General features: G+C 37.4%; 1 long non-coding RNA gene across 1 annotated transcript in view; it reads right to left on the bottom strand.

Moving 5' to 3' along the window:
• Positions 1-6,165: 6,165 nt before the first annotated feature.
• LOC125694354 (uncharacterized) overlaps positions 6,166-27,089 on the bottom strand; it is a 62,181-nt gene continuing 41,257 nt past the window's right edge. Inside the window, exons 2-3 of the long non-coding RNA XR_007377522.1 lie at positions 19,715-19,866; positions 6,166-13,416 (exon numbers count right to left, since the gene is read on the bottom strand). This is a non-coding gene — a long non-coding RNA (uncharacterized LOC125694354). The remainder of the gene's footprint in view (positions 13,417-19,714; positions 19,867-27,089) is intronic.

Below are 27,089 nucleotides of genomic sequence, written 5' to 3'. Positions count from 1 at the left end.
GTAAAGAAAAATTGTTTATTATGCTTGAAACAAAGACTTCAGAAAGATTTTTTTTTAAATATGCTGCCTTTCTTTTCCTTTGTAAAAGAACCACCTTAGAAAGTCTGTGTATTTCTTATCATAACTCAATACAGCAGCAGCAAATGTAGGCCAAGGACATCAACAACACTGCAAAAGACCAGCCTTGTATCAGAATGAGAAGAAAAACATCTTTCAGAGAGAGCAAAGTAAAAGACAGAAAACAGGCCAAAGGAATATGTTCTATTTATATGTATAGAAGTGACTGCAAATAACTAGTCTCAGAACAGGAGTGTTATTTCTTAACACAAAAAAAAGGTTAAGACTTGGAACCAACAGCCACCTACAGGCTGCAGTATCCCACAAATTCTTGTGACGCGGACATAGAAGGCAATCGCAAGACGACCCTTGCTTCTATGCTCCAAAGCAGCATGATGCATTATGCCTGCTCAGCCTCTATAATTAACTAGATATCCAAGAAGAGTAGCAAGATGATCTTGAAGATCAAACAGCTTAGAGTCTTGTATTGGTTCATTACCAATTCCAACCATCCAACCACCTCATGTACTTCTGTCATTTAATTCTAGGCTTTAAGTTCTTCTCATGTTATTACTCAGCTTAAAACTCTGGTGCTAGATAGATCCCTTCTAATCAGTCAGCAAAAGTGCACAGGCCTCTGCATATTATGGAATGGATTGCAGTGAAAAACTATATATTTAAAGAAACTAATGCAATTGTACACTTAAAATAGGTGAAAGACTTCAGCAGGAAATATCGCCTCCCATACATTACCAGCTCTAAGCATTTCAAGAAAATTCAGATTCTCATATTAAAAAAAATTAGTGTTTAGCATAGGAACGGAGCCCTGCTTTTCTGAAGTATCTGGTGGTTTTAGTTTGCTTTCTAACTTTTAACTACAGATTTCCTTGGTCTTCCATTTTTAAAATAAACTCCAAGAGCTTCAGCAATATTCTGTGTTTGAATTGTATTTTGCTTTGTTCTGAATGCCAATGCATTTCTAAGCATTAAACCTGCCACTTCATTCTATGCACGTTTGTTCATTCAGTTGGCTTGGTGTATAATGAGGCTGTTGGAGTTGATGTTTTTGGGTGTTTTTTTTTTGTTTGTTTGTTTTTTTTAGCATCATTAGGTTTTATGACTTCTAAAAGTTCCACATAGCAGAACATTCACTTTGATACTAAAATGCAAAAAAAAAAAAAAAAAAAAAAAAAACCTACCAATTAATAGTGGCTCCAGAAATGACCATACAGGTAATACGGAGAAAGTTCAATGAGGGGATGTATTTTCTCATCACTGACCTTTCTATCACATTTGTCTTCCAAAAAAAAAAAAAAAAAAAAAAGTTTGTCTGCCCCTCTGCACCCTTCCAGTGTAAGAATACATTGTACCACATTCACATGCTCGCAAGCTCACAGAAGTCAACTTTAAAAAATTAGCTTTGTCTCCAAACACCAGGAGCTTTCATCAGGAAAGAAGAATCAATCCAAGTTTACAGTAACAGAAAAAGCAGTTATTAGAATAAAGAACTGTTTGCAAAAAGCAGTCCTGTGACACAGTTGTTTATGCTTGTGTAGCACAGACAAATCTTTGCAGGTATATAAGAAACCTTCCTCAACAGCTGGAGGGTAATGATCCAACATCATACTCATCTAAAATAAGCTGCTACATGGGGCTCTGCAGATTTGATCTGCTCCTGGCATGTAAAACTTCCCCCAAACATCTGGAATACATTTGTGATCTGTGTGTGGAGTCAGACAGGTGGAGAGGACAGAGCCTTAAGCAGCAGCACAGAGTGCACTCTAGCAATTGCAACAATAGAATTCTCACCCACAGCTGATGGAATAAAATATCAAAGCTTTCTTCTTCCACAGGTGTTAATGTATCTGACCAGCATGGCACAAAGCTAATTATCTGTTACATCGCATCAAAGACAAGGAACAAGAGAGGGCATAAGAGCTGTGCAGCAAATACTTAAGACTTGGAACACTCAGAACAAACAAAACATAAAGCTCACAGCGCATCCCACTGGCTGATCTAGATCTAAGAAGTATGAAAAAGGTCAGCACACAAAGATGAAGGAAGAGTGAAGGCAGAGTGCTGCAGACAACTAACCCCAAGAACATTGACATGGGAGCAAAGAGACCTCATTAAAAATATTTTTAAAGGATGCTAATGAATTTTTAGAAAGAAATGTGTACATTTTCAATAGGTCTTATTAAAAAAAACCTTCTGTGGTCGGCTTTCTCTTAAATTATGAGGAAGAAACCGATCATGGGTGGCATTGCTTATATTTCTCTAAAAATGCAGAATATTCAGACACTGAGAGCCCGCCAGGGTTAAGACTTATGGTCCCCTCTGGATGTAGAGTTTATGTAGGCTGCTGTGAATTGTATTGGCTTCAGGCAGGTTTGCTCTCCAGACCTTTATGGACTAAAAGCCTATCACAGCTGTGAAGGACTGAATTCACTGACCCTAGTGGCACATTCCTATACCGTCTCCAAGCACAGTTTCTGAAGTATAAATCGAACTTCTACTGTGATTGCATAGACAAGAGCTTTGGAAAAAAAAACAGAAAAGGTACATAAAAGTTGGACATGTGACTAAACATACTCATGCAATTTTATCCATGTATCACCAGTACAGCTTCTTTCGTATTTCTAACTATTCTGAGTTCCATAATCAAGGCCAGGGTTAATGCAAGGCCGACAGATGTAATATAAAACTTGAGATTCCTTTGGGTGCTTTTGTTGTTTTTTTTGTTTTGTTTTGTTTTTTGTTTGGTTTGGTTTGGTTTATGTCAGAATGCTCTATTTACCATATCCCAAAATCTCACAAAATAATTGTATACACTGTAGTGTACACCTCTAAAGAGAAATTCAGCTCTTATTAAAAAAAAAAAATACTGAAAAAAACACAGCAGCTCATGTTCAGAAAGCCAACCAATCTGTATACACACTTTCCCTCCATGAAAATCTCTCTGGTACTTTCTAATTTATTTTAATTACAAAGTTCTCTCTATGCAGGGAAAAAAATGGTTTTGTACATCATGCAATACACATAAAAATAGCTACACAGAAATCTCTTTTTCCCCTAGACTGAGCTTTTCAAATATTTGTCAGCAGGTTAAAAATGCTTCTTACAAAACCAATTAAAAGTAATGCCACAAATAGTTATGAGTTCAGTTTTTGCATCATAAGCATTTTTTGCTTGGACAAATATACTTTAAAATGTTCTTTTGCATTCTCTCTGTATTGCACTTCCGCAATATTCTATTCTTAATACTCTTAATACATTGTGCCAACTTGATAAGCTATTACAAAAAAAAAAGAAAGTCCATGGAGGGCCAATCCATTAGGTTAGTATTTCCTTCTCTTCAGTGAATTCTTCTTGCAGCTTTTGAAACAGCTCAGCCACTGCAGTTAGAAAATTACCCAAGTCCAAAGACCCTGAAAAGTGCTTCTAGTAAACCACAACAGCAAAACATTAGAGGCTTAGTCTCCTCTCTGGCGACTGCCAGGGCAGCCCTGAATCACATTTCTCTCCAGTTCACCTTCATTCGCTCAGGACTGGATACAGGTGCTTCTACCAGACAGAGACACAGAACTGTGCCACATGGAAAAGTCAGTAACTATTTATTTTAAAGGGAAAAACATAATAATTCAATAATTTAATATTCAAATGGACAGACTTCCCTCAGGTATAATCCAGCAATATAAACAACCAAAAATTAATCTTAAAAAGATGAGCCATTAATGCCACTATCTCATCCTATCTAGCATGTTTTTTACGATTTCCCCTCTACTGATCAGCAGAAGTTCTATTAATTAACTATATTTAACACTCATATACTAGTACTATGAAGCAAGCACATACTATTATGTCAAGTCGCTAAACACAATTAAAGCCATTTTGTAGCTGGAGAAACCAAAGCACTGAAAATAAATTCAACTTGTCACAATGCAGGATCTTACTGGAATCTAGCTTATTTTGTCACTCCCTCCTCCAGCATAACAAGGCAGAAGAAAACTACCACTAGTGTAAGAACGGGAAGAATGTAGTCTTCCTTCAGCCATGTCTTAAGAACTGTAGGAATGGAAAAGCATTACATTAGGAAGAGTGGAAAACTGCGTCTGATGAAATGTCAGCTACTAGGCACTGCAAATTGAAACACTCTCAGATACCCAATTCTTCTATTAAAACTCACTGATTTATTGTTATAAAGTATATATAATTAATTAACCTTGTAATTGTGCAGCCAACTCCAAAAATTCTACACTAGGTTTTAAAACTGGAGGAAAACAAAGTTTTTGCCAGTCATTTTTCCATACTGTGGAGACACAACACGAGATTAGTGAGAGAGATTCACAGCTTCAAAAGCCAATCTTCCATGCATATAGGGGAAAAAAAAAAAAAAAAAAAAAGGAAGATCCTTTGATCACCCACGTTGGGTGATCATTTTCTACAGAGTACAGGTAGTAAAATTCTTCAGCTAATTATCTCCCTGTGAGATCACAGGAGCCCTTTTCCTTTGAAAAACTGTTTAGTAAGTCTTCCTGCTCCTAACATTATTCCTCTACCCTCCTGCTTTCTCATCAACATGAACGGCTAAGAGCTAAAAGCTTTACTTTACTACCGGGTAGATACCCATACTTCACATGAATTTAGTATTTATTACTTCATTTCTGTGAAAATGGTTTGTGATTTAGAGGCTGTGAAGTCTGACTTACCAAGTGCTGGTGAATCCAGGGAACTTCTTGCAGAAGTAAGTAGCCTGACAAGTAGCCTGCTCTACGCACTAATAACAGTAACATAAAGCTGTCCCATATACCCATCCAATACCCATAATGTCAGCTCTGTAATGGGACAGGAGTGTTGCCCATGTATCATCTTGAGCTCTCTCTTAGTTCTACTGTGTTGTGAATTCCATGACTTAACTAAAATTCATTTTTACACGAGGCTGATGAAATAACTTGTATGTGTAATAGTTTGTAGTCAAGCAAATGTTATTTCCAAACATAAACCTTAGGAGGTAGTCTGTTGACTTCAGTGCTGAGCGTGGTATAAATGCCAAAGTGAAGCATGATTAGATAGATAGTCCCTTTACACTTTGGGTAGTAGTATTAATTTATCCAGTCTTTATAGACTTTGCCCTGAAAGCACCTACATTTAAGCTAATTGTTTCAACTCCCACTATAATCAGTGGAGATAATATGACCTGTAATTCATCCAATGCATTTCAGAAGTGTTTAAATAAGGCTACCCCACTGAAAACCTTCAGGGGCTCTGATGCATGGAACAGAGAGAGGAATTGAATGATATTGAGATATCAACAAATTTACTGGAGGAAACAGAGAGCTAGTGCAGTAAGACCCTCCACTATCACACAGTACAGTTACTTCTGCCCACTCCTCTAAGACAGTCAAATTGGAGCTATACATATCCAGGAGAACCATAAAATATATAATCAAAGCAACTGTGGACAGTGTTACAGCCCAGAAGGAAGCTGCTTTAGTGCAGACTGCTACTTCTGACAGGCATCACTATCACCACCACATTTGTCCCTAAGAACAGAGTAGAGACCATGTCTTTAAAATCAACAGAATATAACTGAAATCATCAAGCCACATACTGGTTTATCTGTGGTAAGAGCAGACTTTTAAACATGACATTTGAACGAAGATGCTTTAAGATCACACATTATAAAAAATGTACCACCTCAGGAATACATGTGAATACATTCCCCAGCTCACCCACAGCCAATAGTTCCCATTCTGTTAAAGAATAAAGCCCTTCTAAGCCCATTACAACAAACAACTTTTTTGATATGTTATTTTGACTTTAGAACAAAGAGTTTCTGAGCAGAATAACATATTAGTTTACTCTTATTAGACATACTGCTGCCTTGAATGTTTTTCATCTTCCAAATCTGTTTAAGATACCCAGCATCATTTACATACTTCTTGAACAGTTGTATAAAGACCAGGAATGTGCAGAGGGGCCAGGAATAGACACTGAGAAACTAGGAATTAATGCAGTAAGGCTCATAATCTTCAGTCATATGACTTCAAGCATATTTTCTATTTCATTTATCCTTAGTCTTAGCTGAGTGCATATTCCTCACTTTTTTTTTTTTTTTTTTTTTTTTGTTAAGATTTCTTTGAATGCCTCATGTTTTCTCGAAAAATGTTCCTATAGGTAGAATGCCTTAATCTATACACCAGAAACCAACAGACAACAAAAACTATTGAGCTCATAATGCATACAGCTCAGGAATACTGGCATTAGTACAAGCACAGACTGCAGGAGCCACTGGACTGTAACACTAATCATTTCTAACAGCAGAAATATAGTTAGCACTACAGCTCCCTACTTTAATCCTTTACACTAGGTATTATATTTACTACAGATAAAAGATGGCATCCTATATTAACAGCCCCAAGACATGAAGCCCTTTACCTTCCCATTACTTTGAATAATTGTGTCACTAAACTTAAGAGTCACTTAGAAAGCATTCAGTACCTTTTTGTTGTAGTAATTCTGCTTATGACAAGGAGGACACATTAGACACTTGCACTGTTATAAACTGTCATTGCAGGAGAGTCATTGATTGACTGGGGAATGTTTGCCTTCCCCCAACTCCCCAACCCTTTATCACATTCGTATACCTTAAGTGGATTAGCAGGATCCATAAAGCCTTCAAAATGAAGTTTTTGTTTTCTGAATAAAATATATCTTTCTATCCCAAATGACATTTTTCAAGAATTTTTTTGCATTTAAGGAAATGAAAAAAAAAAAAAAAAGAATCAAACTAGGAAATTTACAATTCCTATTGCCACTGGAAATTTGTTCCAAAACTGAAGATTTTGAGAGGAGGTAAACAGTGAAAGCAAAATGATAACAAAAACTGTGCGAACTTGGACTTTAATACATTTTACTGCATCCCTTGGCAATAAAAAAAAAATAATTGGAAGATAAAGAGAAGCATGAAATTTACCTCCCTCAACTCTGTAGAAAACGATGCTTTAGAATGTGTGTACAGCATTTATTTTCTAGTCTTGCTCTATTTTCTGACAGTGTCCTGAAGGGTTGATTCCTGTCCACCTGTCCCCTTCACTTGCATTGTGAAGCATTTTACTTCATGATTACTTCTAACCAATGTCAGAAAAACTATCTGCAAAGTGATCATTAGCTTGATTACAGGTGACAAAGCCCAGCCTCTAACATACCAAGGTCATTACAAATAAATAATCTGGGCAAATTATCTTTCCCTTTCTTTAAAAAACAGCACACCTGAGAAGTACAGAAACAAATAGGGAAAGAAAACATACCTACTGTACTAGAGCAATCTACATTGCATACTGCGTCCTGACTGCAACTGGTTTGTCACTCACTATGACTTACCCAAACACTCCAATGAGCGTTCGCTCTGTCCCTCACGATGTGGCTATGGGATGGTTTAATGGTGTAGGCCACCCTATTCATACTTTCTTACTTGGACTTTCATAGTTGTGACTGACCTGTTAGGAAAGAGTGACTGTACTGTGCAGTGTCTAACTGTGCATCCCTTGCCTCAAACATTCCTCCTCCATCCTTGCAAACTATCCATGCTGCCTTAATACCCAAGGTTTGCCAACAGGCATTTTCACACTTATACAAACAATGCTGAAGAGCACAAGCTCAGTAAAACACAGAACTGAATTCTGAGGCCCTAATAAAAGTTTATTTCATTATCAGTAGCAGTAGTCACCATAATTTCAGCTGCCCAATAAGGTCCAGACTTCTTTAATCATTAGCTCTTAAATTAGACCAAGTCCTTTGAGTTCAGTCAGAGTAAGCAATAAACTGTAGAGTTCCTCAATGCTGTCATATTACACAATTGAATTCCACTCTCTTCACTCAAAGTAGCTTCCCTATTACTTGCTTCTGATATGTTTTAGCCTCAGTTTTTACGTACTTCATTCCTTTCCCATCAGCATTTCTTTTTCTAAACCTTTTTTAAACCTTTCAACCTCTAAGATCTCTTCTTTTACAGCACATCATATTCACCACTTCGGTATGCTTGGATGACAGGGAATGAAAACGCGATGTGCACTGGAAACATCAACAATGCCTTGCATAGGTAGGAAAAGAAAATTTCAATATAAGCATGATCTGAAATGAGAAAAAATGAGAATCTAATATTTTAGCCCCCATCCCAGTTCACATCAGATAAAGAAGTTCTGAAGTACTCTACATAAATGCAGGGGAAGAAGAAGATGAAGAGGAGCACTGACTTGGGACTCAAAGAAGAGCAAGTCAAGCCTGAAAAATATCAGAAGGAATTTAACATCACAGTTTACAAACAACAAAACTTGGTTAGTTGAGAAAGGAAATTCTTCCTTATTATATCTATTTAGATAGTTGGAAAAGTGTTCAAGAAAAGAGAGTAAGCATGCAGGGGCAAATAACATGCAGCCAACAAATGGTAAAAGAGAATTCTCTTATGTAATAGCTCCTCTCACCAGCCTGTTGAAGGGATATGAAAGTTCCCAGTCTCTTTTTCTCCATTGCTATCTACTTTTATGACCCTGTCAAAGCCCAGGAATCACTCAATTTTTTAAAAATTACAGCTATTGATTTCTCTCTTTTTCCTGTCCTTCTTGGAGAAATATAACTCAGGAAGTGTTTCTTTGGTTAGTCTGGGCTTTGTTATTTCTCAGACTTTTCATTCTTCTTTCCCATTCATTCCTCATTATTCCAGAGAGACTGAAACCAGAAAAAGAAATACTGACACTCCTAGTCTTTACAAGGTCAACCACTGCAGTAAAGAATATCCACTGTGGTTTCCTGAACCTAGTGGAGAGAAAGCACACACAAAGTTCATATGCTCTTTGCAGAAACACTACACATGGCCCTCTCAGAGAAAGCTTATTTGGAAAGTAGGAGCCATATTATCCAGTTTAAGGGAACAAGGATCATTTGGGAATGAAATAAATCCAAACATCTCCAGCACAACGTTACAAATGAGATCTCCAGGTACAATCAACTTCATTACCTAACTACAGCTTCCACTACAGTTATTTAAGTTATAAGTTTTACTTATTATAAGTTTTACTTATGTAAAAGACATACAATTTACAAATATTACCTCTCTGCTTAGTGTAAACAATTCGCAGACTATGAACTCAAAGACTGGTTGATGTCCATGATCAGAAATTGTCTTAGTAGGCTTTCTATTTTCTGTCTTCTCAGTTTAACTGACATTCCTGATTTCAAACTTCTTTTCCACCACGTCAATTTTAAGGCACAAAGCAAATGCTTTTTCAAGAACATCACTAACCTAAATTACTTGTCATTACATTGTTTCCCAATGAGCCACAACAGACTCTACCAGAGAACTAAAATCTACGGTGGAATTCATTTAGGCTATCTTACTGGGGCTTGCTATAGAAGCCATGCAATGTACCTTGACAATCACCCAAGCTATAGCCTTTAGGATTTCAAATAATTGTCCACAGTACTGGAAGGTGCTAGAATCAGAACTTTTGCTGAAATTAATAAAAGCTGGAAGTACTCTAACAGAATCAATGAAATCATTTTGCATCTACAATTGTACAATTGAGACCAAAGCCAAAGCTATGATTGTTTTTCCGTTGTTTTTCTTTTTTAATGCAATAAATGGAGGAATCTAGAAATGCCTAGATGGTCAAGTCACTGTCTCAAGACTTTGTTGAATTGTTCTGATCATTAAGTAGCAAGAATGTCTTATTTTTCAAACTCAGACTCTCTTGTCAGTATAAAACTGCCAACAGCAGCCCAGATCTCTTTCTTGCTTGCCTGATGATTACTGATTTTGACACATGCTGGTACTCTGGGTTGTGAATAATTCAGGGATGCTGAGTTGTTCGGTGACAGACTCAGAGGGTAAAATGAAATCTGACATTGCAGCCTACCTGTTTGTGCTTCAAAGCAGAATTAACAACTAGAATCTCTCTGTTAAGCCTCAGGAATAGTGAGAAAAGGCCAGAATCAAAATGTCTTCACAAATACTGCAGAGTACCCTACTTCAAACGAAAGGAACATGGCAAAGTAAGTTTCCCCAGCACTGTTCAATAACTTAGATTTCTAATTACCTGATTACTCTAAATTAATAATTTAATTGAATTCTTGAACAATGCTGTTTGGCTCCAAGTGACCCAGTTGTGAAAAAGACAGATTTATTCTCTGAAAAAAGAGGAATTTAAGATTACAACAGCTTTCTGCTGAACCCAGCTATTCCACAGTAGAAGAGAATGGTTATTGTGTTCCACTCTATCATTTGCTGAAGGCAAAAACGTCTACAGATCTGCCAGTTGAGTCCTTCAATGCTTCTTAATTTGTTCAGACAAAATCCTTTACGTTACTACAATTCACAGTTTGAGTTAATCCAGATGATTTTATCTGAATTAGCAAATTGGAGAGTACTTTCAGAAACTTTCAGAGTTTCCATGTGATGATCTCTGTCTCTGTGCTGTATGCTGTTTCCATCTTTTGCTGTGCTCTTCTTTCACTAAGTCTAAGGAAGTCCTAGAGTGTTTTCTTTACAGTGTTTCTTGACCTTAGAAATACCAGCAGTGGTCTAAGGAGCATAGCTGATGACAGTTAACGTCCTGCATAAACACAGGTGAATTACAAAAGCAATATCTACAAAGGGTGTAGTGCCAAGAGCCTGTAGACCAATCAAGAGAATCCTGTCGGGCTGTAGGTAGAGTTTTCCCAGGGGACAACTACAACAGTCTCAGGACTACAACAGAAAGCTTTGCAAAGATCAGGTTGACATGAACCCACAGATTCATGGTTCAAGGAAGTATCTACAGCTACAGACTGATAACAGCGATCACACCGCTGCGGGAAGTCTGGCCTTCTGAGTCTCCATCATTAAGAACTTTTCCTTATCTCAGTAATATTTATGTTGACTTCACTGGGTTTTGTTTGTTTGTTTTTTTTAAAGGGATTTGGGGACTGGAGTCAAAATACACCTCAATGAAAACAATTCCCTCTAGTGTTCTGGGTTTTGGCTACACAAAACAATTATTTCCCAATCATTTACATAACAAAGACAATCAAGTCCCTCTTTGCTCAAAGCCTATAGGGAAAGTTTCTGATGCACCAGAGGCACAGCAAATCCATCCAGCCAGACTAAAAGACAGAGGGAAGAAGGTATTTGCACTCCAACACTCTCTACAGCACTACAGAGCAGGCAGTGTAGCAGCAAGCACTCAATGTCTTCAAAAGAAAATAGGGACACTTCTAAAAAGCTTAAGCTTCACAAAATCAAAATGGAGTTCTGTAAACCATGAAATGCACCTGTGATTAACAAGTAGTAGAAATGGCTCACAGTTAAAAATCAGTAAAGCATTCCCTGAAGGGAGTCAACTTATCTGCATGGAAACATCTCTCCACAGCATTAAAAATATGGTATCATATACAACACAAATCTTAAGGCAAGTCAAATACCAGTCATTAAGTTGACAACTCTGATTTTACTTCCTTAGAGGCAAATAGTTACACAGAACCACACACAAAAAAGCATAAATAATGAAAAATAAGATGTATAATCTGCACCCAGTTGCTTTTCCCTGGTTATGAAGTTGCAACCTATTGTACCTGGGAATACCATTGTGTCTCAAAATTGGACAGACCAATTGAACTTAACAGTCACCAAGCTAACCTAGTCACTTAATAAGTAAGGCATTTCTAATAGCCTAAATGCATTTTCTTTAAAAATGCAGTGAAAAAAAGCTGTCTTATCTTCACTGCATACAGTTGCTGAATTGATTTTCATTTTTTCTCTCCTTGCTTCTTTTATTATCATGCTATCTGAAATGGAAATGCTGTTATCATTAGTTGTTTCAAGACTTATACTGTTAGCTGGAATGACACTGACTCTCCCATACCCTGAGAATGTCAGTTTTGCACTGCTTACTCTCACTTACTGGATGCTACACACTGTCTTGCTCACATCTACTTATGCAGGAGTCCTCAACCAAAAAAAACCCCTCATAATAATAATAATCTATGATTTATAGAAGGGCTTCTAAGTGCAAGATGACTTGCTATTTTTCAATTTTATTTCTTTATAAACACTGAGTAGGACAGAAATCATTTTTCTTGGGTTTGATAAAGAGTCTGGAGCAAGCACATTAAGCTTTAAGTTAGCTTATTTATGAGTAAGTTGTGCAAGGAAAGTAAAAACTTTTTTATTTTTGAAATTTCTGGCAAAAAGCATAACCTCATCCTAATCTTCTCACGCATACACACACTGTTCCCCGTTCTTTTATTACTGTCTATCCCAAAACTGTGAAAACTCCAGGAAATGTCCTATGTAGTGATGTTGGTACTTAAAGCTGAAAGCTTGAAGGCAATCATTTGATGCAGTAAATTCCAAAGGAATTTTAGTCTTCGCAGAAACTTTGCAGACCTGCCTGTTCCTCATGAAGCCTCTGTCTCCAATTCATTTCTTTTCTAAATTTCCTATGAATGGCTCAAAATAGCAACATACTGGTTAAAAGTTACCTTATCTGACCTCCTTTTAACTCTTCAGGTGACACGGTGTTAATTTTTCATGCCCAACAGGGAAGCAGCACATCTGTAACACATTTTTGAAGCCTTTTTTCAGGTTAAGAAGAAGATGAATTTAGGTCTGAGAAGTAAATATTTCATGACGTGCAAACAACACGTGCAGAAAAGCTTCATACCATAGATTCAGCCAAGAGAATTTTAATTTTTCATGTTAAAATGGAAAACAGTATTTCTAGCTCTATTTTCAGTTCTGACATAGTAAAACTGGTGACCTAAAAGTCACCTTTTTTTCCTCTGCTTTAGTTCTGTATTCCTAATATACCCATAAATGCCACTGGGACCACAATCTCACAAAACATGAGAAAATCAAAGAGGTGCAAACAATGCTCATGTGGCTACAGAACTGTTGAGTTGACTGAAGTCACTTCCAAAGTGAGCCTCTCATGATGGACCCTGTCCAGCCTCTGTCAGCTTCCGACAGTGTAGGTTTGACAGAAGGACTCTGAGCATAACGGCAAAAAGACCCACACAGGGTTATTTTAGACAGCAGAACACTAAGCAGCTTTTGCAATGCTGCAACTAAATATGAAGTATTCATCTTCTCAAAATAATTGCTAATTGTTTTTTCTTGCCATGATTTCATATCATAAGCAAATCACACTATGCAGATACAGTCCGTTGGGAAGCAACTAAAAGAAATGCACAAGGCATTGACTTCAGTTTGAGGAGAGAGAAGATCCATGGGAAGCAGTAGCAGTTGCCATGTTCTGACTTCTTGGAAGGGAAGGCCCGTGTAGCCCCATGTAGGAAAGGCACAAAGGCAGAGGCTGGCAGGATCTGCATGGAAAGGCAGGTGACAGTAAAGTCAATGGCAACTGAACTTCTGTATCTCTCTCCACTTAATTTCTTTGCTTTTGTATACTAATTTTGTTTATCAAAATATGTATATTTCTTATTTGACTCAATATAGTGTTAGCATCTTTTCTTTGGAAGTTCTACTTATGGAAAACAAAATACAAGAAATTTTGAAAAATAGGGAAAAAAAGCAGAAATATCAGCTTTCCATTGGCAAAAAAGCAAACAGCAAAGAAAAATATAAACATACAGAAGTCACTGCCTATGTATTTCTGATATACAACCCACTCCAACATCTTTCAGATGTCTGTATATTTTGTAAGATCTTATTCCACTTCTGTCTGACATGAATACTCACTGAAATACTGAGTACTTGTCTACACAGCACTACATGCAGACTGATGTAATAATAAGTAGTATCTAAGATGGTCTGCATAAAGAACAGGACAATCATCACAGTCCTAATCAATCTTACTTTAAATAGAAAGACACAACACATAAAGAGGAAGGACATACACTATATTTTTGGGTCTGTTCTGTCTACTGCATTGTGTTGCTTTTTCCCTACATGCCGTCTCACAATTTTCAACTGAAATTTGGAGAGATTTTTTTCTAATATAAACATTTAGAGGAAACACAGTTGAACTAAGAAAGCAAATGACTTGAACTTTGGACATTTATCCAAATAGGAACCCCCTAGGATGCTTTGGTATCTTCTCACTCAAGGTACTACTTTGGAATAGAATTTTTCTGATAATCTCAGTTTGCCTTCAGTTCTAGAGAACACTAAAGGTTATTTTCTTCTAGTATTCTTTCATAGGTGACTTCTGTGTAGAACATACAGAAAATGTTTGTGAATCTCAAGTATTCTTACAAATGTGAATTGTAAAGAGGCACGGCAAGAAAACAAATAAATGAGTGTAGGAAATGCAAGTAATCCCAGTATCTCCTATTGGCCTGAAGATGATGCTTCTCAGATTTCTTTACTTACTCAAACATGGCCAGGTCAACAAGTATTCTAAAGCTTCCACTTAGTCACGTTCCCTACCTCACATAATAGATTCACAAGCCAATGCTTTCTGAGAAGCTCATTATGCTTGATTTAGCATAGGAACTAGTTCCTGTCAAAATATCCTATGAAAGAGCTGTGCAATGTAACACTTCCCCTACACACTAAGAAGTGTGGGAGACAAAGGTACTATTTAGGACAATTATAAAAGATAATTTAACAACAGGTTATACTAGGTAATTTAACAAAATAAACTACATTTAACAAATAAACTACTACTCTGTCTTCCTTCTCCATATTTTTAATTTCCTTCGATGCTGATTATTAATGGTTGTCTGATTATCAGTGGCTGCACTTAAAAGTGTGGTAGATCAAAAAGCTAGTAGAGTCCAAAGCCTGTAAATGTTTATGTGGATATCAGGTTTAACTACTCTTACATTATTTACTTCACTTACACAAAATGTTCTTAAGAGCGTTATTCAAACGGATCAATGAACAAAACAAATGGTTGTCTTTAGCCAGCTGCTGCAGTGGCATACATTAGCACATAGCAACTGAGTGCAATACCTTGAGAGAAGTGAATTACACCCTATTCAAATAATAGCACTTCACTGACCTACGGCAGTAACAGTCAGCCTGATGTCAAAGCATTCTGCAGCTTCTCTCACATGGCTTTGCCTGGGGCTATTCACAGGGCTACAAGTCAGGCTAAGGTGTTATCATCAGATCTCACCAGCACTGCCGGAGTTCTGGTCCTTTACCCTCTCAAACAAAATGGAAGTAGTCAATGAGACTCCCCAGAAGTGCACCATGGCAGCCATCCTTTCAAGAGCAGACGGAGTGTAAGCCTTCTAGACAGCAAAAACTGATAGCTTTGGCTATTATTCCATCTCATAACTTTTCACTTCACGGTATATCCTAACCATAAGAGCAACCAGCGTAGTGGAAGTGGGTTCAGTAAGTAAAAAGGTAATAATTGCTCAGCCTTGTACAGCTGATTACACATGTAAGTGAGACAAAATAGATCACCAGCTATGCCCTACAGACTTGTGTCCTTTGGTTAGCATCTACTTTGCCTTGTGCATTCAGCAGGCTCTGAGAAGAGTTTTATGTTCCCAGTATAAATACTTGACATGGAGTATATTCAAGTTCACAAAAGTGCTGATACTAGAGACTCAGCTATACTGTGTATGTAGCTGGGACAGTGCTGTCAGCCAAGCATGCAGTTGACCTATCTACTAATTATTAACTTCAAATAAAATTAATACTCAGCCAGCTATAAATTGTCTAAGATTTTTTAAAAGTCATTTTCATGCTTGGTTGATAGTTCTAACTGGGGACTAAACACTTCTATCCAGATGCTAAATAAAGTATAGTGTAATGGTGTACTGCAAATGTGAAATTCTGTTTGTTCCAACAGACGGAACCAACTCTGAAAGTGACAAGTTCATATTACTTGGTTTCTTTCAGCTTGTCTCATCAGGTGTCAACCAGGGGACCAGCACTGCTATGCACCCCTGCTTTCTTTCCAATAACTCAAAAAGAACTGAACAACTAGTACTAGTAACCCAGACAGTATTTGAACAAGAGTCCTGTGCTGCACAGTCTCAGCTGCACACACTAACAACACAAACAGTCTTATCTATACAGAACCTTTCTATGCTGGATGGGTAAAAGTGCAGAACTACAACGTTAAGAACCTGCAGCAGTTACCTCCTACTAACAAATACCTTGCTCCTAACAAAGAAAAAGGAAGACAAACAAGAACAGGCATATTACAGACAGACTTAATCACTTAGAACTCCTCTTGTCAAGCAGCTTTATGAAAGAAATTACTTTGGCTCCCCAGGTGCCTTCAAATCAGATGAAAGGGGATTTCAGCTCAGAAAGGTGCTGACCAGTGACCAGTGACAATGTCCTCAATGAGTTTTTTTAATTTCTACATTCACCATCCTGTAGTTCACAGCCAGTGACTGAAAACAGAATGACAAAGTCAAATAGATAACTAAGGAATAGCTTTGATTTTGAAAGTCAGTGGTACAATGACAAGTGTCTTGCTCCAAGGTCAGGACAAGTTTAACATCCAGAGTACAGAAAACACAGTATTTCAGTGCCAGGACAAAGACACATGCAGTTTTATCTTATGATTGCTTAGGATACTGCTGAAATGAGATAGAACATTTACTAAAATATGTGCTTTTATGGACAATTTGTTCTGAGCCTGGTTAAATAAGTGTGTAAGTGTGTGCTATTTTGAACAGAGACAAATATGTTTCTTCAATAATAGTGCTCTGTTGCTCTTAAAATTTTTGAATGATAAATTACTGGCATGAACTTCAATGCAGAGAAGACTGTTTAACAGAGAACATACTGCAGAGAACAGTGGATTTATTAAGTGCCAAAACAGGACATTCTATTTGGATGCCAAGTAGTCTGATGACTTCATTGCTAGCCAAAAGCTGCACAAACCCTTGGTTCTAGCTGCACTTTCAACTGTATGCAGGAACAGCAAGGTTAGATGCACTTGCAGTGCTGCACAGTGTCTCAGTGCACCAGGCAACACTACTGCTGAGCACAGCAGTCACTAATGAAGGCAACGCCACTGTGCAGCAAGGCATTCCAGGTACTAGACTTTTCACCTACATAAGCAATAGTTAGAGTCAATGACAACTGGATTTCTTTCACTCACATTGAAGCAACACCTAGAAAATATTTTAACATCAGAAGTAAACAGCCTTAGAAAAATCAACTATTATTTTAAAAAGAACATACTGAAAGAGAGACTCCTTTGGCACAATTCAGATATAGTCTCTTAATCCAAAGGAGCAGTAGCATATGAGAATATGGCCCATCCAGTTTTAATATTTTAATGCATGCATTCTTTAAAAATAAATAATTGAACTGTCAGCTCTAACTGCTTCATTACTGCTCATTCGTTTCCTGCCAGCATCACAAAAATAGTTCACAGAAGGGTTTTGCATAAGGAAAGAGCTCTGAAGGGAAAGGGGAGGGAGTTACATGTCAAAGGGAGAGCACAGTATACAGCTTAGAGATGGCTGCAGATGAAATGGATCAGAGAGCCAGTCAGTGCCAAGATATGAGATCAGACATTAGAGAAGTAAACCCTACCTGTGGCAACATGGTATGGAAGGTGTTAGAGTGTAGGCAGCTGTTTAAGTAAATTAAAATTAAAGAGGAAAGAGGAAATTCATCTTTCTACAGAAAGAGGAATTTCACATCCCCTGTCTCCTGATTGTGAAATGACCCCAAACAAGCCAATTCTCAACTGATAGATTATGCTAATGAACATCCTCCAACTCGGTATTATTGCATCTAGGTATCTCATCTGCCTGATCAACAGCAGAAAGTCTTACAGGCTTATTTCTAATAGGAAATAGACTGAAAACTACCTGCTTGGCATCTAATGAATCAGCTCTTATTTTCCTGCTATTCTTTTGCTACAGGTTGTGAGACTGACTATCTAAATATCAAAGCAGCTACTTCAAGAGGAAAGTAGTTAGAATGTTCTGAAGCCCCATCTCCTACTCATTTGCAGCTAGTAATGGCAGTCCTATGATCCCACTGAAAAGGACGCCAGTGCTGCATCTTCTAATTTTTGAGAAAGCAAACAGATCACACCAACGTTACCTATGGGTGTCAGGGCAAGAGCATGTCAGAGCTTGCCACTTCTGCTTCTCCACCTAACGACAGGATGAAGGCTCCTGCCAAACCCCAGGCTTATGTCCACTGTCGCTGCGTGCCCAGAGAAAAGCTCAGGAATGAAAACAGGTAATAGATAAACAAAAAGGGAACCTCCCAGAGTAACTAACCTCTGTTTTGCCAATTGTATCCCGGGTTGCATCAAGAAAAGCATGACCAGCAGGTTAAGGGAAGTGATTCAGCCCCTCTACCCTGCTTCCTTGAAACCCCATCTGCAGCACTGCATCCAATTCTGAGGCCTACCACAAGACACTGAGCTGTTGGAGTGGGTCCAGAGAAGAGTCATGAAGATAATCAGAGGGCTGAAGCACCTTCCCTACAAGGATAGGCTGAGAGAGCTGGGGCCCCCAGAACCTGCAGGGTGCTTACAGGAATGCTGGGAAGGGACTTCTTACAAGGGTATGTAGCAACAAGATGAGGAGAAATGGCTTTAAACCAGAGGAAGGTAGACTTAGACTAGATATTAGGAAGAAATTCTTCACTTTGAGGGTGCTGAGTCATTGGAGTAGGTTGCCAAGAGAGGCTGTGGATGCCCCCTCCCTTCAGGTGCTTAAGACCAGGAAGGATGGAGCTTTGTGCAATCTAGTCTAGTGTGTCCCAGCCTATAGCATGGGGGGTGGAACTAGGAGATCTTGATCCAACCCAAACCATCCTATGATTTTATGATTTCGCCTTCTAGCAAAGGGCATTTAACTCTCTCCTTTACTCTACCAAAAATTCAGATTTTTCAATAAAGAAAAATAAAAATTATTTTGCAGCCCTTCTGATCTCTATTATACAGTGAATTGTGATTTCTTCTGACATTAGGCACCATTGCAACATTTTTTACTTGTACCCAACAACTTCAATGAATTAAATTCTGCATATTATACAAGAGTAATTGCAGACCTTCATACTCCACAATTGCAAGCTTTGGTCATATTACGTGAATGTTTATCAGGTTTATAAATATACAAATACAAATCAAACTGTCATAAAAATAGATGTCAAAATAAATGGCAGAAATAAAATCAATGATACAACTACAGCAAATCTTTGCTTCTCTCCTCATAAGTGCCTACAGTAGTAACTTTACTAAATCTGAACTGTCACTGTACCATGTCTTAGCTCAGTACTGGCACTCTAAGCATCAAAGAGTGTAAAAAGTGGGATACTTATTCAATTGTGTCTGACTATGGGACCAATACAATTGCACCTAATAGGCATACTAGTAGCGCTGTTCTTGGTCCAGATAATTCAGCAATCAATAACTGATAAATCCACATTTTTGCAGAAACATCATACAGAAGTTTATATAAAGTCTATTCTAGACGGCTTGAGAAACAAAAGCTGAAATCCAAATTTATCAAGTTGATAACAAATCCCTCATACCACAAGATAGCATATGGTTATTACACACAGCTATTGTACAGTCTCATATATACCTTCTTTTGTCTATCTGGAAAATAAGTAAACTTTAATAAAAAACTACCATATTACTACAGTGAATCAAACTGGTTTTCTAGAACCAGGTTTTTAAAAATGATAACTGCAAAACAGAATAATGCTTACTGTCATTCTGCTATCCTCAAATTGTCATCACATCCCTCCACGGGCAAGGATCTGCAGGGAGTTTCAAGGTGCAGCAGTATATCCAGATACACCAAAATCCAGGAAACAGTCCTCTTCAGCATGACTTGCCCAGGAGATTTCTTGGGAAACATCTGTTGAAATAATCAGGAAAAAATTAACAGAAGGTGATGGAAAGCTTCAAATCACTGTGTTTAACATATAAGCACTTTCATTTTGGAATTTTGGACCTTCATTATTCTTTACCTTAATTTCTCTTTTAAACTGCATTTTAGCTTTCAACAGAGCTGTAAGAAACATTGTTGTGCCTTATACAGTCCTTTCCCCCTCTCTACAAATTTTCATTTCCCTACAATAACATGAGGAACTGGCTTTCTGTTAATTGCTCAGTGAAAGAGAGTGCCTCAGGGCTTTATTAAGAAAGATTTCTGAGAGACTGAACCATGTGTGACCTAAATTGGCTTTCTAAGTGGTTTCTGGAGGGCACCGAGAAGTGTTCACAAGCATAATCGCCTTTCACCTTGACATTAATTATATACTTTACCATTCAAAATAAGTCATGGTCATGAGCTGAAGCATTTATAAAGTAAACATGTCAGAGAAGCAAGATACTGTAAAATGAACAAAAATAGTCCATTCAGCACTATTAAAAAATCCTTCTCTTTTTTTTCCCTCTTTACCCTCAATTTCAATTGTGACCTGAATAGAAAACAGCCATTGGGCTCTCCAGGAAGGCAGCAGATCTTCATCTCTTTAAGTTGTTTTGTTTAGAAATAAAACAAGTAATAGAAGGAAAAAATGACCTGCACAGTCTTTTTCTTCTGCATATGAAAATAAAAAGGCCTACTAATTTGAAGCGCTAGTAGTACCACAAGGCCTCATAAAAACATCCATCCTGCATTTCTTTCCCTTTCTAAATCAAGGATATTTGTATAAAAAGAGGATCTTTATTTCTGAAAAACAAAAAGCACAGCTGTGTATTTTTTGCTGTTTACAGGACTGTGTTCAGCCGATGTGTCAAAATCCATTAACTTATTTGTCATAATTTGAGATAGCACTTCACTGCAGCCCTTGCCCTGACTTTTGCCCACATACGGTTAATAGTGCACTGATGCTCTGTTTGTGCTGAGGCACCAGGCTGTGCTGTTTGGTGGGGCAGAGCTGCTGCCATAATCGTGAGGGGCAGGGAGTGGGCTGCATTTTGCATGCAGCTGGGCTGCATGAGGCCCATGAACTGTGGGTTGGACACACTTCCCTTACACTTTTTCCTGGCCATGTCCTGACAGATCCTTTTTAAACAGGCTTGAGACAGATGATTCTTTGATTTGATGTAAGATGGCTGTTTTTACACAGTCTGTATAATACATTCATTCTCTGTTAGCTCTTTTATGTTTCTTCACATAAGTGAAAACTAAGCTTCTTGAAGAGCAATTTTGTTGATATCTGACATACTCAATAAACTAAGCAATATTTCACAAGCCTGGAACACCACTTCTTTGATTCACACTGACATTAGTTATAAGTATAATAGATTACATTAATACTAGGGGTAATATTCTAAAGCTATTTCTTCAAGATGACAATAACAACATTTAGATAAAGAGTTTCTCAACTCCTTCAGAATACTACTGCAGACAGAAAAGAATTATGATGACACTGACAAAGCATATAGAATAATAAATAACATTAAGGAAAATGATTAAGTCTCGAGTAATATTTTTTCTTAGATGAAGTTTTCTGTTACAGACTACAGTTTAAATCTTCAGTCTGATCTCCAGAAAGGCATCCTCATTGTCCAAAGTAGCTCTTCTCTAAAATAGTCACAAAGAGGCTTGAAGATTTTTGGTGCATTTTCAATACTTCAGCTTACTTACATGCTTGCTAATATTAGTTAGCAGGTGCTAATGTAAAATGTCCACGGACTAAGAAGGTACAAGAATGCCCATTACAAATTACTAGAAAAATTGTTGCATTTCACTTATTTTCTTTCAAATTTAACTGATTTCTAGTTCCTTTCTAGGAAAAAGAATGACTCTAGTTTATCAATATTTAGGCACTTCGGATATCTACCATATGCCCTATTCTTAAATTTTTTTCAAATTATATCCTTCTGCTTGCACTGTATTCCTCCATTTTCAAATTGTTAAATAACAGCTGATGAGTCTCATATGCAAAAGCTGATTCAAATGCATTATGTTCAGCTGGCACTGCTGTATATGAGGGTATCACTGACTGCTCTGGAAGCCAAACCTTTCCATATCTTGCAATAAGAATTGTTATCATCCAGCAAGCAGTAAACATTCTAGAGATGACTAGACCACTGTCCCCCCTTTGTGATGTTTTAATGATATAAACCAAACACTGTTACCAATAATAAAGACTCATGGTATCAGGTTACTACAACAGTGATGCAATTATTAAATTGCTCGCTGTAACAGGCAAAACAAGCAAAGCAGAGTTGAGATAAATAAGCTTAAATGTGTCATAATGAGGAGCAGTAGCTGGAAGAACTAGATTTATCCTGGTAATTTAGACAAAGTGATCAGGCAGCAATAAAAGGCCACAGGGAGACAGAACTTCACATCATAGAAATGTATTATCATTAAGTATTGGGTATCAGATATTGCAGGTGTCTTAAAATACCACACCTTCTGCAGAAACATTTTTGAAGTAATGTACCGAGCAAACTGTAAAAGAAGGAACAGTGTAATTAATCACTTGGAAAATGCTTACGTCAATCCCAAAGAGGTACAAGAATACCCTTCAGATTTCTTTCCATTGTTCTACTTGAGCTAAAGGCTCCCAGAACAATGCACAGGTCACAGCATTAATGAAAGATCCTAGCAACATTCATTAACATAAAGCAGTGCTTAGTTTCAGGGATTTACTGGTACTTCTAATATTCTTCATAAATTGTTATATATCCTTTTCAATTCTGATTCTGTTAAATTCACTGGGAGCCTTTCTACAGGCTGCCTCAGGCCTGATTGAGATGCACAGACTCCACAACAAAGGAATTCAAGTGAAAGCAGCATAAGTAAAAGGCTTTGTGCTGCAAATATATGAAAGATATAAAAACCAAAACAAGATAAGCACGGGTATAAGTTTTGTCCTGCAAACTGGGGAAAATGAAACACACTTTGCAAAAAAAAAAAAAAAAAAAAAAAAAAAAAAAAAAATCAAGAGGCAGAACCCCTCCTGTTCTTCCCAGCTGAAGTCGAGCTCTGTGGGAACAGTTTAATTTTCATGGGTCATTTTGTAACAGTTCCCCAGCTAAGAACATTAGTTGGTCAGCACATTAGAACAATGTTACCTACTATAAGGGTGCAGGTCCCACTGCGGCTACATCTGCAACTTCCCCAGCTTGAGGAAATTATCAAGACCTACTGGAACAGTTACATATTTGCTATTATCACTCATATTTGCTCAAGTGAGTCTTTTCCAACACCAGTTATATTAGTGCTTTTGATCTTTGTGAAACATGAAAGGAAAGCAACAACACTGCTCATTTACTGTTACAGGTAGTGCTTCTAATGTATTAATGTGCTATAAAAAAAAAAATACTTATCCAATGGCACCTTTCACATATACCATTAAAAGCACATTCACTTGCAGATGTTATCTAACTGATCCAAATTCAGATCTGTTGCCAGCTATTAAGAAATCATCACTTCCAATCATTGACTAAAAAAGATTTCAAAGTTTCATATGAGCGTTTCTGCCTTTCCGTACTTGCAAGAAAAATTACATACATCTACCAGTAACACCATAGATCCATGTTTAAGAAAGAAAATTCAGTAAGCGTACCAGATTATCTTACAAATGTTGATAAACTATCAACTAAGTAAAGGAAGAGAATTAGAATAAATACTGCTGGAAAGAGAACTCTCTCCACCATCCTTTTGATGATTCCATCCCCATTAAACTTACAGTGAACTGAACGCACAGTGAAACAGACGAAAGTATTTCTTTGTACTTATTTACCAGGAGTCAAATTAATCAAAATTTGAAGAGCCTCAACTCTGATAAAAACTTTTACATATTCTACTTGAAACTTCTACTCAATCAAATCTGAAGCCATCTACCAAAAAAAAAAAAAAAGTTCATTTCGCATGGCAAAAATTTATCAAAGATCATAAATATCAATATGCAATATGTCACTAAACTGAGGCCAGAATAACATTTAAACAGCACACTCATAGCAAACCTTAGAATGTGGAAGCCTGGTCTACTGCTGAACCATTAGATCACACCTGGGCACACTGGAGAACGCACAGGAGTTGCACTAATTCCATCATGCTAATTTAGTGCCTCTTGTATCTTAGACACAATAAAAAGCACCGATGAAAAGTAAAACTCATTCACTTCTTAGAGGTCTTTTCCACAAGCACATGTACCAAACCACCTAAACAGGCGGTTTCAGAATCTTCCATGGAGCCTTCCTCAGCTTATCCTCTCCATCAGTGATATCACATACTTCAAACAGTAGCAACATAAGTGTCAGTACTTAAGTGGGTAGCAAGAAGCTGGGTATAAGATAACATGGTATGAAGTTTAAAGCACACTGGGTCATTTCATTTCAGTGGAGTACTTTCCTCTGACAATGCTGCCAGTGTCAAGCTTGTAATTATTTACTTATCATCTTTTAAGGTCTCTTATGGTCCTGCTACTTATCACAGTAACAGCACAATACAATCTAAAAGAATAGGGTGTGTGAGAAACTGAAAAAAATCCTCAACTTATATTTTTGGATCAGACTGCAATTTAAAGTAGAACTGATAATTCCTAGCAGCAGCAAGGCTGTCTAATCATTCCAGTAAAATTCATATTTCAGTACAAAAACTCCGTCAAACTGAAAACTGTTTGGAATGAAGTTTTTCATAACAGGCATCCATTTTATAAACAGGTATCTGACTCAGGCAGACTGCAGTTTCACCCATACTTGGGAATATACACTAGGTTTTACCTGCTCGTAGAGTCCTTTGGCATTCCCTATTGATACTACTGGCAGGAATTTCGTAATTATGTAGTAGAATGGGAAGGGGGGAAGGAACAAAAAAAAAAAAAACACAGATCAAAGGAAGCAAACCTCTTTTTTTTTCCATCAGAAACTACTATCAGCAAGAAAAATCTCAGTGTAGGAAAAAAACATTTATTTCATTTGCACAGCAAAGATTTCTCATCTGACATACTGTAGCAGATGTAAAATTTCTGCAATGCTGATGGACTAGCCTCAAAAGAGGCAGTGTATTTGTTTCAAATTTGGTGAGCTCAAAAGACTGCAAGGAACAAATGAGTTACAGAGAGTGAAGTTACTAGTTACTATTCAGTCTTCAGAGGACCCTGAAGGTGTGATGTGGATTGCAGTGCTGTATGCTGTACTGCTTTGCTGCACATAGGGAAGAAAGGCTGTCAGGCAGAAGACTTTCACCAACACAAAATTCCCTTGCAGACTCGAGAGGAAAAAAAAAAAGTATGAGGGAGGGGGGAGGGAGCAATCCAGAAGTGAAGATAATTGCTAGGAATAAAGAATAGAGCTGTTTAGCATTTCAAACAGGGCTTTTGTTCACTGCCTTTCAAATCTATCAACAAAACCAGAAATCCTCAAGCTACAGTAGCATCTGTTTTGTTTTTTTTTTTTTTTTTCCAAAGGAGATCACCCTGATGGATTGTAATATGTTGAGCTGGTATGTCAGTGCGGGCTCACCCGAAGCCACGAGGGAGAACTGTCAATTCTAACAAAGATAAATACAGCTTCTAACTCACGGTGTTTCATAATGCCAGGTGCTGTCCGTTGGTTTCCCCAGCATGATGGATTTTATGGTCAGGTGTGGTGACATCTCATGACCTAAATAGCTTTCAGAAAAAGGCTGGTCTGTTTTGAATGATGACTGATTATATGCCAGAACTCTCTCTGAAAAATGACATTTCAGACTTGCAGTATTGCATGGATACAGGTAAGACCTCGTCAGTTCCTGGATTTCTACTTGGTAAACTTCCTTACTGACTGCATCCAATTGTATTTTTTTCACAACTTATAACTCAGTCCCTCATTTCTCAATCACCTAAATATAAACTGATAATTGCATCCTTATCTGTACTCTGTGGCAGGGTAACACAAAGAAAAATGAGAACACTGAAGTCAGAAATACTGCTAAATGAAGCTACCAAGCATCACCAGATTTCAGCTACAGATCATGGATTTTGGTTAGCCAATTTGGCAGCAATGCCAAAGACACTAACAGTTGATAATCTGCTATAACATGTGTTAATCTAACACAAACTTTAATGAGGTGCTAACTCCTTGGCAGAAAGTAGCTAAATACTTATAAGATTTACTGGGGAAAAAATAAAAAAAAAAGTTGTGAAGATAGCTTCTGATAGCTTCTTAACCCAAGACTAATCACTCGGTATAAGAAGTTTAATCACTTGAAAAAAACCTGTACAGTATTTCATTTGTCAAAAACACATTTCTATAGGTCACTCTGAAAGTAATGCCCTCTATTTTTTTCCATGGAAAATACAACAGCTACAAAGAGCACAAGAGCACTGTTTGGTGGAACAAATTCTCAGCTGCAAAACTGAGAATTTGTTCATCCTATCAGTTATGCATTTTCACCAGCAATCAACAAAAGCCTGCAAGCAATGCTTGTATAAATCTCCACCATTAGGTTGTATCTTTAATTTCAGATTTATTTTTAATACAGTACTGCCTGAAGTTTCTCCTTGGGTCCCCTGTAGCATTCAGAAGATACTGCAGATGAAGCAGCTACTGCTTGTTTCAAAATTTTAATCCTCTCCTAAACACCACTGATTTCTCCTTTACCTATAAACTGTTAAACAAGGTCTTGTTCCCTTTCCTAAAAACTAAGACAGGAGATAAAGGAGAAGTTACAGGTACAGCTCTAAAATCCACACTGGCTATCTGAAATTTTCTATCTCCTTTTGAAAGGAAAAGTATTCTTTCTTCAGGAGAAAGAAAACACATAATCCATTACCAATCCATCAGTCAGGTGCAGACAGGTCTTTTAATGTTTCCTGGATGCTTCTATTAACCCTATGCTAATACCTGCACCGAATGCTAAGCACTGAATATAAACAGTAATAAAAGCAACTCTCAAAAGATATGACTAACTACACTTATTCTAGGATTAAAAAACCACAGAGCAATTGCTCTTTCCCAGATAAGCCATAGTAACAAGCCAAAGGGGTTATACGAAAAGATTTATATTTCTGTCACATTCATAGGTCTAAGCAATCTCCCAGCAATCGTAAATGCAGCTCTATTTATTTTAAAAAGTGTTTCAACCTGAAAATTTCTAAGTGAATTCATAAAACAGTGAATTTTCCTTTCTCC

The sequence above is a fragment of the Lagopus muta genome, chromosome 6 (assembly GCF_023343835.1).
Source record: "Lagopus muta isolate bLagMut1 chromosome 6, bLagMut1 primary, whole genome shotgun sequence".
Lineage (NCBI taxonomy): Eukaryota > Metazoa > Chordata > Aves > Galliformes > Phasianidae > Lagopus > Lagopus muta.
The sequence above is the reverse complement of the archived record's forward strand: the minus strand, read 5'-3'. Positions and strand labels throughout refer to the sequence as shown.